Consider the following 13,938-nt stretch of genomic DNA (forward strand, 5'->3'; position numbering starts at 1 on the left):
CATGGTGGTAGAGACATGAGCCACAGGATTAGACTTTCAAAAAGTTTAGGGTTAGGGTTAGGGTTAGGGTTCAAAGATCCACAAAGCCTACAGGTCCAGAGACATTGCGGCTGCAAAAGTCATACCAGGAGGAGTACGGCACTGCACAAACATTGGTCCTTGCGCACCTTTCTCATGCGGAAAATCCGCCAGTACTGTACTCAGGTTTCAAAAACTTTAGGGTTAGTGTTAGGGTTAAGTTCAAAGATGCACAAAGCCTAAAGGTCCAGAGATCCTGGGGCTGCAAAACACATGCCAAGAGGAGTATGGCACTGCAAAAACATTGCACCTTACACCACTTGTTCATGTGGGACAACCAAGCTGCTGGGAGCGTACGCAATATTATCCTGTGCCATTCAGGACAGGCTTAGCGTTGAAAGAGCTACAAAGCCTACAGGTCCAGAGACACTGGGGCTGCAAAAGGCATACCAAGATGAGTACAGCACTGCACCAACATCGGTCCTTTAACAATTTCTCATGAGGAACTCCCATGTTGGTGAACACATAAGCCTCAGTATTAGGGGTTAGGGGTTAGGGCTTGGCTTAGGCTTCAAAAAGCCACAAAGCCTACAGGTCCAGAGACACTGGGGCTGCAAAAGGCATACCAAGATGAGTACTACAATTCACCAACAGTAGTCCTTACAAAACCTTTCATGAGGAACTCCCATGGTGGTGAAGACATGAGCCACAGGTTTATACTTTCAAAAAGTTTAGGGTTAATGTTAGGGCTATGGTTAGGTTTAGGGTTAGGGTTAGGGTTCAAAGATCCACAAAGCCTACAGGTCCAGAGACATTGCGGCTGCAAAAAGCATACCAGGAGGAGTACGGCACTGCACAAACATTGGTCCTTGCGCACCTTTCTCATGCGGAAAATCCGCCAGTACTGTACTCAGGTTTCAAAAACTTTAGGGTTACTGTTAGGGTTAAGTTCAAAGATGCACAAAGCCTCAAGGTCCAGAGATCCTGGGGCTGCAAAACGCATGCCAAGAGGAGTACGGCACTGCAAAAACATTGCACCTTACACCACTTGTTCATGTGGAACACCCAAGCGGCTAGGGGCGTAAGCAATATTATCCTGTGCCATTCAGGACAGGCTTAGGGTTGAAAGAGCTACAAAGCCTACAGGTCCAGAGACACTGGGGCTGCAAAAGGCATACCAAGATGAGTACTACAATTCACCAACAGTAGTCCTTTACAAAACCTTTCATGAGGAACACCCATGGTGGTAGAGACATGAGCCACAGGATTAGACTTTCAAAAAGTTTAGGGTTAGGGTTAGGGTTAGGGTTCAAAGATCCACAAAGCCTACAGGTCCAGAGACATTGCGGCTGCAAAAGGCATACCAGCAGGAGTACGGCACTGCACAAACATTGGTCCTTGCGCACCTTTCTCATGCGGAATATCCGCCAGTACTATACTCAGGTTTCAAACACTTTAGGGTTAGTGTTAGGGTTAAGTTCAAAGATGCACAAAGCCTAAAGGTCCAGAGATCCTGGGGCTGCAAAACACATGCCAAGAGGAGTACGGCACTGCAAAAACATTGCACCTTACACCACTTGTTCATGTGGGACACCCAAGCTGCTGGGGGCGTACGCAATATTAGCATGTGCCATTCAGGACAGGCTTAGGATTGAAAGAGCTACAAAGCCTACAGGTCCAGAGACACTGGGGCTGCAAAAGGCATACCAAGATGAGTACAGCACTGCACCAACATCGGTCCTTTAAAAACTTTCTCATGAGGAACTCCCATGGTGGTGAAGACATAAGCCTCAGTATTAGGGGTTAGGGGTTAGGGCTTGGCTTAGGCTTCAAAAAGCCACAAAGCCTACAGGTCCAGAGACACTGGGGCTGCAAAGGCATACCAAGATGAGTACTACAATTCACCAACATTAGACCTTTACAAAACCTTTCATGAGGAACACCCATGGTGGTAGAGACATGAGCCACAGGATTAGACTTTCAAAAAGTTTAGGGTTAGGGTTAGGGTTAGGGTTAGGGTTAGGGTTCAAAGATCCACAAAGCCTACAGGTCCAGAGACATTGCGGCTGCAAAAGGCATACCAGGAGGAGTACGGCACTGCACAAACATTGGTCGTTGTGCACCTTTCTCATGCGGAAAATCCGCCAGTACTGTACTCAGGTTTCAAAAACTTTAGGGTTACTGTTAGGGTTAAGTTCAAAGATGCACAAAGCCTCAAGGTCCAGAGATCCTGGGGCTGCAAAACACATGCCAAGACGAGTACGGCCCTGCAAAAACATTGCACCTTACACCACTTGTTCATGTGGGACACCCAAGCTGCTGGGGGCGTACGCAATATTATCCTGTGCCATTCAGGACAGGGTTAGCGTTGAAAGAGCTACAAAGCTTACAGGTCCAGAGACACTGGGGCTGCAAAAGGCATACCAAGATGAGTACAGCACTGCACCAACATCGGTCCTTTAACAACTTTCTCATGAGGAACTCCCATGGTGGTGAAGACATAAGCCTCAGTATTAGGGGTTAGGGGTTAGGGCTTGGCTTAGGCTTCAAAAAGCCACAAAGCCTACAGGTCCAGAGACACTGGGGCTGCAAAAGGCATACCAAGATGAGTACTACAATTCACCAACAGCAGTCCTTACAAAACCTTTCATGAGGAAAACCCATGGTGGTAGAGACATGAGCCACAGGATTAGACTTTCAAAAAGTTTAGGGTTAGGGTTAGGGTTAGGGTTAGCGTTAGGGTTAGGGTTCAAAGATCCACAAAGCCTACAGGTCCAGAGACATTGCGGCTGCAAAAGGCATACCAGGAGGAGTACGGCACTGCACAAACATTGGTCCTTGCGCACCTTTCTCATGCGGAATATCCGCCAGTACTATACTCAGGTTTCAAACAATTTAGGGTTACTGTTAGGGTTAAGTTCAAAGATGCAGAAAGCCTAAAGGTCCAGAGATCCTGGGGCTGCAAAACACATGCCAAGAGGAGTACGGCACTGCAAAAACATTGCACCTTACACCACTTGTTCATGTGGGACACCCAAGCAGCTGGGGGCGTACGCAATATTAGCATGTGCCATTCAGGACAGGGTTAGCGTTGAAAGAGCTACAAAGCCTACAGGTCCAGAGACACTGGGGCTGCAAAAGGCATACCAAGATGAGTACAGCACTGCACCAACATCGGTCCTTTAACAAATTTCTCATGAGGAACTCCCATGGTGGTGAAGACATAAGCCTCAGTATTAGGGGTTAGGGGTTAGGGCTTGGCTTAGGCTTCAAAAAGCCACAAAGCCTACAGGTCCAGAGACACTGGGGCTGCAAAGGCATACCAAGATGAGTACTACAATTCACCAACATTAGTCCTTTACAAAACCTTTCATGAGGAACACCCATGGTGGTAGAGACATGAGCCACAGGATTAGACTTTCAAAAAGTTTAGGGTTAGGGTTAGGGTTAGGGTTAGGGTTAGGGTTCAAAGATCCACAAAGCCTACAGGTCCAGAGACATTGCGGCTGCAAAAGGCATACCAGGAGGAGTACGGCACTGCACAAAAATTGGTCCTTGCGCACCTTTCTCATGCGGAAAATCCGCCAGTACTGTACTCAGGTTTCAAAAACTTTAGGGTTAGTGTTAGGGTTAAGTTCAAAGATGCACAAAGCCTAAAGGTCCAGAGATCCTGGGGCTGCAAAACACATGCCAAGAGGAGTACGGCACTGCAAAAACATTGCACCTTACACCACTTGTTCATGTGGGACACCCAAGCTGCTGGGGGCGTACGCAATATTATCCTGTGCCATTTAGGACAGGCTTAGGATTGAAAGAGCTACAAAGCCTACAGGTCCAGAGACACTGGGGCTGCAAAAGGCATACCAAGATGAGTACAGCACTGCACCAACATCGGTCCTTTAACAACTTTCTCATGAGGAACTCCCATGGTGGTGAAGACATAAGCCTCAGTATTAGGGGTTAGGGGTTAGGGCTTGGCTTAGGCTTCAAAAAGCCACAAAGCCTACAGGTCCAGAGACACTGGGGCTGCAAAAGGCATACCAAGATGAGTACTACAATTCACCAACATTAGTCCTTTACAAAACCTTTCATGAGGAACACCCATGGTGGTAGAGACATGAGCCACAGGATTAGACTTTCAAAAAGTTTAGGGTTAGGGTTAGGGTTAGGGTTCAAAGATCCACAAAGCCTACAGGTCCAGAGACATTGCGGCTGCAAAAGGCATTCCAGGAGGAGTACGGCACTGCACAAACATTGGTCCTTGCGCACCTTTCTCATGCGGAAAATCCGCCAGTACTATACTCAGGTTTCAAAAACTTTAGGGTTAGTGTTAGGGTTAAGTTCAAAGATGCACAAAGCCTAAAGTTCCAGAAATCCTGGGGCTGCAAAACACATGCCAAGAGGAGTACGGCACTGCAAAAACATTGCACCTTACACCACTTGTTCATGTGGGACACCCAAGCTGCTGGGGGCGTACGCAATATTAGCATGTGCCATTCAGGACAGGCTTAGGGTTGAAAGAGCTACAAAGCCTACAGGTCCAGAGACACTGGGGCTGCAAAAGGCATACCAAGATGAGTACAGCACTGCACCAACATAGGTCCTTTAACAACTTTCTCATGAGGAACTCCCATGGTGGTGAAGACATAAGCCTCAGTATTAGGGGTTAGGGGTTAGGGCTTGGCTTAGACTTCAAAAAGCCAAAAAGCCTACAGGTCCAGAGACACTGGGGCTGCAAAAGGCATACCAAGATGAGTACTACAATTCACCAACATTAGTCCTTTACAAAACCTTTCATGAGGAACACCCATGGTGGTAGAGACATGAGCCACAGGATTAGACTTTCAAAAAGTTTAGGGTTAGGGTTAGGGTTAGGGTTAGGGTTAGGGTTCAAAGATCCACAAAGCCTACAGGTCCAGAGACATTGCGGCTGCAAAAGGCATACCAGGAGGAGTACGGCACTGCACAAACATTTGTCCTTGCGCAACTTTCTCATGCGGAAAATCCGCCAGTACTATACTCAGGTTTCAAAAACTTTAGGGTTAGTGTTAGGGTTAAGTTCAAAGATGCACAAAGCCTCAAGGTCCAGAGATCCTGGGGCTGCAAAACACATGCCAAGAGGAGTACGTCACTGCAAAAACATTGCACCTTACACCACTTGTTCATGTGGGACACCCAAGCTGCTGGGGGCGTACGCAATATTAGCATGTGCCATTCAGGACAGGCTTAGGGTTGAAAGAGCTACAAAGCCTACAGGTCCAGAGACACTGGGGCTGCAAAAGGCATACCAAGATGAGTACAGCACTGCACCAACATCGGTCCTTTAACAACTTTCTCATGAGGAACTCCCATGGTGGTGAAGACATAAGCCTCAGTATTAGGGGTTAGGGGTTAGGGCTTGGCTTAGGCTTCAAAAAGCCACAAAGCCTACAGGTCCAGAGACACTGGGGCTGCAAAAGGCATACCAAGATGAGTACTACAATTCACCAACAGTAGTCCTTTACAAAACCTTTCATGAGGAACACCCATGGTGGTAGAGACATGAGCCACAGGATTAGACTTTCTAAAAGTTTAGGGTTAGGGTTAGGGTTCAAAGATCCACAAAGCCTACAGGTCCAGAGACATTGCGGCTGCAAAAGGCATTCCAGGAGGAGTACGGCACTGCACAAACATTGGTCCTTGCGCACCTTTCTCATGCGGAAAATCCGCCAGTACTCTACTCAGGTTTCAAAAACTTTAGGGTTAGTGTTAGGGTTAAGTTCAAAGATGCACAAAGCCTAAAGTTCCAGAAATCCTGGGCCTGCAAAACACATGCCAAGAGGAGTACGGCACTGCAAAAACATTGCACCTTACACCACTTGTTCATGTGGGACACCCAAGCTGCTGGGGGCGTACGCAATATTATCCTGTGCCATTCAGGACAGGCTTAGGGTTGAAAGAGCTACAAAGCCTACAGGTCCAGAGACACTGGGGCTGCAAAAGGCATACCAAGATGAGAACAGCACTGCACCAACATCGGTCCTTTAACAACTTTCTCATGAGGAACTCCCATGGTGGTGAAGACATAAGCCTCAGTATTAGGGGTTAGGGGTTAGGGCTTGGCTTAGGCTTCAAAAAGCCACAAAGCCTACAGGTCCAGAGACACTGGGGCTGCAAAAGGCATACCAAGATGAGTACTACAATTCACCAACAGTAGTCCTTACAAAACCTTTCATGAGGAAAACCCATGGTGGTAGAGACATGAGCCACAGGATTAGACTTTCAAAAAGTTTAGGGTTAGGGTTAGGGTTAGGGTTGGGGTTAGGGTTCAAAGATCCACAAAGCCTACAGGTCCAGAGACATTGTGGCTGCAAAAGGCATACCAGGAGGAGTACGGCACTGCACAAACATTGGTCCTTGCGCACCTTTCTCATGCGGAAAATCCGCCAGTACTATACTCATGTTTCAAAAACTTTAGGGTTAGTGTTAGGGTTAAGTTCAAAGATGCACAAAGCCTAAAGGTCCAGAGATCCTGGGGCTGCAAAACACATGCCAAGAGGAGTACGGCACTGCAAAAACATTGCACCTTACACCACTTGTTCATGTGGGACACCCAAGCTGCTGGGGGCGTACGCAATATTAGCATGTGCCATTCAGGACAGGCTTAGCGTTGAAAGAGCTACAAAGCCTACAGGTCCAGAGACACTGGGGCTGCAAAAGGCATACCAAGATGAGTACAGCACTGCACCAACATCGGTCCTTTAACAACTTTCTCATGAGGAACTCCCATGGTGGTGAAGACATAAGCCTCAGTATTAGGGGTTAGGGGTTAGGGCTTGGCTTAGGCTTCAAAAAGCCACAAAGCCTACAGGTCCAGAGACACTGGGGCTGCAAAAGGCATACCAAGATGAGTACTACAATTCACCAACATTAGTGCTTTACAAAAACTTTCATGAGGAAAACCCATGGTGGTAGAGACATGAGCCACAGGATTATACTTTCAAAAAGTTTAGGGTTAGGGTTAGGGTTAGGGTTAGGGTTAGGGTTCAAAGATCCACAAAGCCTACAGGTCCAGAGACATTGCGGCTGCAAAAGGCATACCAGGAGGAGTACGGCACTGCACAAACATTGGTCCTTGCGCACCTTTCTCATGCGGAAAATCCGCCAGTACTATACTCAGGTTTCAAACACTTTAGGGTTAGTGTTAGGGTTAAGTTCAAAGATGCACAAAGCCTAAAGGTCCAGAGATCCTGGGGCTGCAAAACACATGCCAAGAGGAGTACGGCACTGCAAAAACATTGCACCTTACACCACTTGTTCATGTGGGACACCCAAGCTGCTGGGGGCGTACGCAATATTATCCTGTGCCATTCAGGACAGGCTTAGGGTTGAAAGAGCTACAAAGCCTACAGGTCCAGAGACACTGGGGCTGCAAAAGCCATACCAAGATGAGTACAGCACTGCACCAACATAGGTCCTTTAACAACTTTCTCATGAGGAACTCCCATGGTGGTGAAGACATAAGCCTCAGTATTAGGGGTTAGGGGTTAGGGCTTGGCTTAGGCTTCAAAAAGCCACAAAGCCTACAGGTCCAGAGACACTGGGGCTGCAAAAGGCATACCAAGATGAGTACTACAATTCACCAACAGTAGTCCTTTACAAAACCTTTCATGAGGAACACCCATGGTGGTAGAGACATGAGCCACAGGATTAGACTTTCAAAAAGTTTAGGGTTAGGGTTAGGGTTAGGGTTGGGGTTAGGGTTCAAAGATCCACAAAGCCTACAGGTCCAGAGACATTGCGGCTGCAAAAGGCATTCCAGGAGGAGTACGGCACTGCACAAACCTTGGTCCTTGCGCACCTTTCTCATGCGGAAAATCCGCCAGTACTCTACTCAGGTTTCAAACACTTTAGGGTTAGTGTTAGGGTTAAGTTCAAAGATGCACAAAGCCTAAAGGTCCAGAGATCCTGGGGCTGCAAAACACATGCCAAGAGGAGTACGGCACTGCAAAAACATTGCACCTTACACCACTTGTTCATGTGGGACACCCAAGCTGCTGGGGGCGTACGCAATATTAGCATGTGCCATTCAGGACAGGCTTAGGGTTGAAAGAGCTACAAAGCCTACAGGTCCAGAGACACTGGGGCTGCAAAAGGCATACCAAGATGAGTACAGCACTGCACCAACATCGGTCCTTTAACAACTTTCTCATGAGGAACTCCCATGGTGGTGAAGACAGAAGCCTCAGTATTAGGGGTTAGGGGTTAGGGCTTGGCTTAGGCTTCAAAAAGCCACAAAGCCTACAGGTCCAGAGACACTGGGGCTGCAAAAGGCATACCAAGATGAGTACTACAATTCACCAACAGTAGTCCTTTACAAAACCTTTCATGAGGAACACCCATGGTGGTAGAGACATGAGCCACAGGATTAGACTTTCAAAAAGTTTAGGGTTAGGGTTAGGGTTAGGGTTAGGGTTAGGGTTCAAAGATCCACAAAGCCTACAGGTCCAGAGACATTGCGGCTGCAAAAGGCATACCAGGAGGAGTACGGCACTGCACAAACATTGGTCCTTGCGCACCTTTCTCATGCGGAAAATCCGCCAGTACTATACTCAGGTTTCAAAAACTTTAGGGTTAGTGTTAGGGTTAAGTTCAAAGATGCACAAAGCCTAAAGGTCCAGAGATCCTGGGGCTGCAAAACACATGCCAAGAGGAGTACAGCACTGCAAAAACATTGCACCTTACACCACTTGTTCATGTGGGACACCCAAGCTGCTGGGGGCGTACGCAATATTATCCTGTGCCATTCAGGACAGGCTTAGGGTTGAAAGAGCTACAAAGCCTACAGGTCCAGAGACACTGGGGCTGCAAAAGGCATACCAAGATGAGTACAGCACTGCACCAACATCGGTCCTTTAACAACTTTCTCATGAGGAACTCCCATGGTGGTGAAGACATAAGCCTCAGTATTAGGGGTTAGGGGTTAGGGCTTGGCTTAGGCTTCAAAAAGCCACAAAGCCTACAGGTCCAGAGACACTGGGGCTGCAAAAGGCATACCAAGATGAGTACTACAATTCACCAACAGTAGTCCTTACAAAACCTTTCATGAGGAAAACCCATGGTGGTAGAGACATGAGCCACAGGATTATACTTTCAAAAAGTTTAGGGTTAGGGTTAGGGTTAGGGTTAGGGTTAGGGTTAGGGTTCAAAGATCCACAAAGCCTACAGGTCCAGAGACATTGCGGCTGCAAAAGGCATACCAGGAGGAGTACGGCACTGCACAAACATTGGTCCTTGCGCACCTTTCTCATGCAGAAAATCCGCCAGTACTCTACTCAGGTTTCAAACACTTTAGGGTTAGTGTTAGGGTTAAGTTCAAAGATGCACAAAGCCTAAAGGTCCAGAGATCCTGGGGCTGCAAAACACATGCCAAGAGGAGTACGGCACTGCAAAAACATTGCACCTTACACCACTTGTTCATGTGGGACACCCAAGCTGCTGGGGGCGTACGCAATATTAGCATGTGCCATTCAGGACAGGCTTAGCGTTGAAAGAGCTACAAAGTCTACAGGTCCAGAGACACTGGGGCTGCAAAAGGCATACCAAGATGAGTACAGCACTGCACCAACATCGGTCCTTTAACAACTTTCTCATGAGGAACTCCCATGGTGGTGAAGACATAAGCCTCAGTATTAGGGGTTAGGGGTTAGGGCTTGGCTTAGGCTTCAAAAAGCCACAAAGCCTACAGGTCCAGAGACACTGGGGCTGCAAAAGGCATACCAAGATGAGTACTACAATTCACCAACAGTAGTCCTTTACAAAAACTTTCATGAGGAAAACCCATGGTGGTAGAGACATGAGCCACAGGATTATACTTTCAAAAAGTTTAGGGTTAGGGTTAGGGTTAGGGTTAGGGTTAGGGTTAGGGTTAGGGTTAGGGTTCAAAGATCCACAAAGCCTACAGGTCCAGAGACATTGCGGCTGCAAAAGGCATACCAGGAGGAGTACGGCACTGCACAAACATTGGTCCTTGCGCACCTTTCTCATGCGGAAAATCCGCCAGTACTGTACTCAGGTTTCAAACACTTTAGGGTTACTGTTAGGGTTAAGTTCAAAGATGCACAAAGCCTAAAGGTCCAGAGATCCTGGGGCTGCAAAACACATGCCAAGAGGAGTACGGCACTGCAAAAACATTGCACCTTACACCACTTGTTCATGTGGGACACCCAAGCTGCTGGGGGCGTACGCAATATTATCCTGTGCCATTCAGGACAGGGTTAGGGTTGAAAGAGCTACAAAGCCTACAGGTCCAGAGACACTGGGGCTGCAAAAGGCATACCAAGATGAGTACAGCACTGCACCAACATCGGTCCTTTAACAACTTTCTCATGAGGAACTCCCATGGTGGTGAAGACATAAGCCTCAGTATTAGGGGTGAGGGGTTAGGGCTTGGCTTAGGCTTCAAAAAGCCACAAAGCCTACAGGTCCAGAGACACTGGGGCTGCAAAAGGCATACCAAGATGAGTACTACAATTCACCAACAGTAGTCCTTTACAAAACCTTTCATGAGGAACACCCATGGTGGTAGAGACATGAGCCACAGGATTAGACTTTCAAAAAGTTTAGGGTTAGGGTTAGGGTTAGGGTTCAAAGATCCACAAAGCCTACAGGTCCAGAGACATTGTGGCTGCAAAAGGCATACCAGGAGGAGTACGGCACTGCACAAACATTGGTCCTTGCGCACCTTTCTCATGCGGAAAATCCGCCAGTACTATACTCAGGTTTCAAAAACTTTAGGGTTAGTGTTAGGGTTAAGTTCAAAGATGCACAAAGCCTAAAGGTCCAGAGATCCTGGGGCTGCAAAACACATGCCAAGAGGAGTACGGCACTGCAAAAACATTGCACCTTACACCACTTGTTCATGTGGGACACCCAAGCTGCTGGGGGCGTACGCAATATTATCCTGTGCCATTCAGGACAGGGTTAGGGTTGAAAGAGCTACAAAGCCTACAGGTCCAGAGACACTGGGGCTGCAAAAGGCATACCAAGATGAGTACAGCACTGCACCAACATCGGTCCTTTAACAACTTTCTCATGAGGAACTCCCATGGTGGTGAAGACATAAGCCTCAGTATTAGGGGTGAGGGGTTAGGGCTTGGCTTAGGCTTCAAAAAGCCACAAAGCCTACAGGTCCAGAGACACTGGGGCTGCAAAAGGCATACCAAGATGAGTACTACAATTCACCAACAGTAGTCCTTTACAAAACCTTTCATGAGGAACACCCATGGTGGTAGAGACATGAGCCACAGGATTAGACTTTCAAAAAGTTTAGGGTTAGGGTTAGGGTTAGGGTTCAAAGATCCACAAAGCCTACAGGTCCAGAGACATTGCGGCTGCAAAAGGCATACCAGGAGGAGTACGGCACTGCACAAACCTTGGTCCTTGCGCACCTTTCTCATGCGGAAAATCCGCCAGTACTCTACTCAGGTTTCAAACACTTTAGGGTTAGTGTTAGGGTTAAGTTCAAAGATGCACAAAGCCTAAAGGTCCAGAGATCCTGGGGCTGCAAAACACATGCCAAGAGGAGTACGGCACTGCAAAAACATTGCACCTTACACCACTTGTTCATGTGGGACACCCAAGCTGCTGGGGGCGTACGCAATATTATCCTGTGCCATTCAGGACAGGGTTAGGGTTGAAAGAGCTACAAAGCCTACAGGTCCAGAGACACTGGGGCTGCAAAAGGCATACCAAGATGAGTACAGCACTGCACCAACATCGGTCCTTTAACAACTTTCTCATGAGGAACTCCCATGGTGGTGAAGACATAAGCCTCAGTATTAGGGGTTAGGGGTTAGGGCTTGGCTTAGGCTTCAAAAAGCCACAAAGCCTACAGGTCCAGAGACACTGGGGCTGCAAAAGGCATACCAAGATGAGTACTACAATTCACCAACAGTAGTCCTTTACAAAACCTTTCATGAGGAACACCCATGGTGGTAGAGACATGAGCCACAGGATTAGACTTTCAAAAAGTTTAGGGTTAGGGTTAGGGTTAGGGTTCAAAGATCCACAAAGCCTACAGGTCCAGAGACATTGTGGCTGCAAAAGGCATACCAGGAGGAGTACGGCACTGCACAAACATTGGTCCTTGCGCACCTTTCTCATGCGGAAAATCCGCCAGTACTGTACTCAGGTTTCAAAAACTTTAGGGTTACTGTTAGGGTTAAGTTGAAAGACGCACAAAGCCTAAAGGTCCAGATTTCCTGGGGCTGCAAAACACATGCCAAGAGGAGTACGGCACTGCAAAAACATTGCACCTTACACCACTTGTTCATGTGGGACACCCAAGCTGCTGGGGGCGTACGCAATATTATCCTGTGCCATTCAGGACAGGCTTAGGGTTGAAAGAGCTACAAAGCCTACAGGTCCAGAGACACTGGGGCTGCAAAAGGCATACCAAGATGAGAACAGCACTGCACCAACATTGGTCCTTTAACAACTTTCTCATGAGGAACTCCCATGGTGGTGAAGACATAAGCCTCAGTATTAGGGGTTAGGGGTTAGGGCTTGGCTTAGGCTTCAAAAAGCCACAAAACCTACAGGTCCAGAGACACTGGGGCTGCAAAAGGCATACCAAGATGAGTACTACAATTCACCAACAGTAGTCCTTTACAAAACCTTTCATGAGGAACACCCATGGTGGTAGAGACATGAGCCACAGGATTAGACTTTCAAAAAGTTTAGGGTTAGGGTTAGGGTTAGGGTTCAAAGATCCACAAAGCCTACAGGTCCAGAGACATTGCGGCTGCAAAAGGCATACCAGGAGGAGTACGGCACTGCACAAACATTGGTCCTTGCGCACCTTTCTCATGCGGAAAATACGCCAGTACTGTACTCAGGTTTCAAAAACTTTAGGGTTACTGTTAGGGTTAAGTTCAAAGATGCACAAAGCCTAAAGGTCCAGAGATCCTGGGGCTGCAAAACACATGCCAAGAGGAGTACGGCACTGCAAAAACATTGCACCTTACACCACTTGTTCATGTGGCACACCCAAGCTACTGGGGGCGTACGCAATATTATCCTGTGCCATTCAGGACAGGGTTAGGGTTGAAAGAGCTACAAAGCCTACAGGTCCAGAGACACTGGGGCTGCAAAAGGCATACCAAGATGAGTACAGCACTGCACCAACATCGGTCCTTTAACAACTTTCTCATGAGGAACTCCCATGGTGGTGAAGACATAAGCCTCAGTATTAGGGGTTAGGGGTTAGGGCTTGGCTTAGGCTTCAAAAAGCCACAAAGCCTACAGGTCCAGAGACACTGGGGCTGCAAAAGGCATACCAAGATGAGTACTACAATTCACCAACAGTAGTCCTTTACAAAACCTTTCATGAGGAACACCCATGGTGGTAGAGACATGAGCCACAGGATTAGACTTTCAAAAAGTTTAGGGTTAGGGTTAGGGTTAGGGTTCAAAGATCCACAAAGCCTACAGGTCCAGAGACATTGTGGCTGCAAAAGGCATACCAGGAGGAGTACGGCACTGCACAAACATTGGTCCTTGCGCACCTTTCTCATGCGGAAAATCCGCCAGTACTGTACTCAGGTTTCAAAAACTTTAGGGTTACTGTTAGGGTTAAGTTGAAAGACGCACAAAGCCTAAAGGTCCAGATTTCCTGGGGCTGCAAAACACATGCCAAGAGGAGTACGGCACTGCAAAAACATTGCACCTTACACCACTTGTTCATGTGGGACACCCAAGCTGCTGGGGGCGTACGCAATATTATCCTGTGCCATTCAGGACAGGCTTAGGGTTGAAAGAGCTACAAAGCCTACAGGTCCAGAGACACTGGGGCTGCAAAAGCCATACCAAGATGAGTACAGCACTGCACCAACATAGGTCCTTTAACAACTTTCTCATGAGGAACTCCCATGGTGGTGA

Source organism: Psittacula echo, assembly GCF_963264785.1.
Source record: "Psittacula echo genome assembly, chromosome: 6".
NCBI lineage: Eukaryota > Metazoa > Chordata > Aves > Psittaciformes > Psittacidae > Psittacula > Psittacula echo.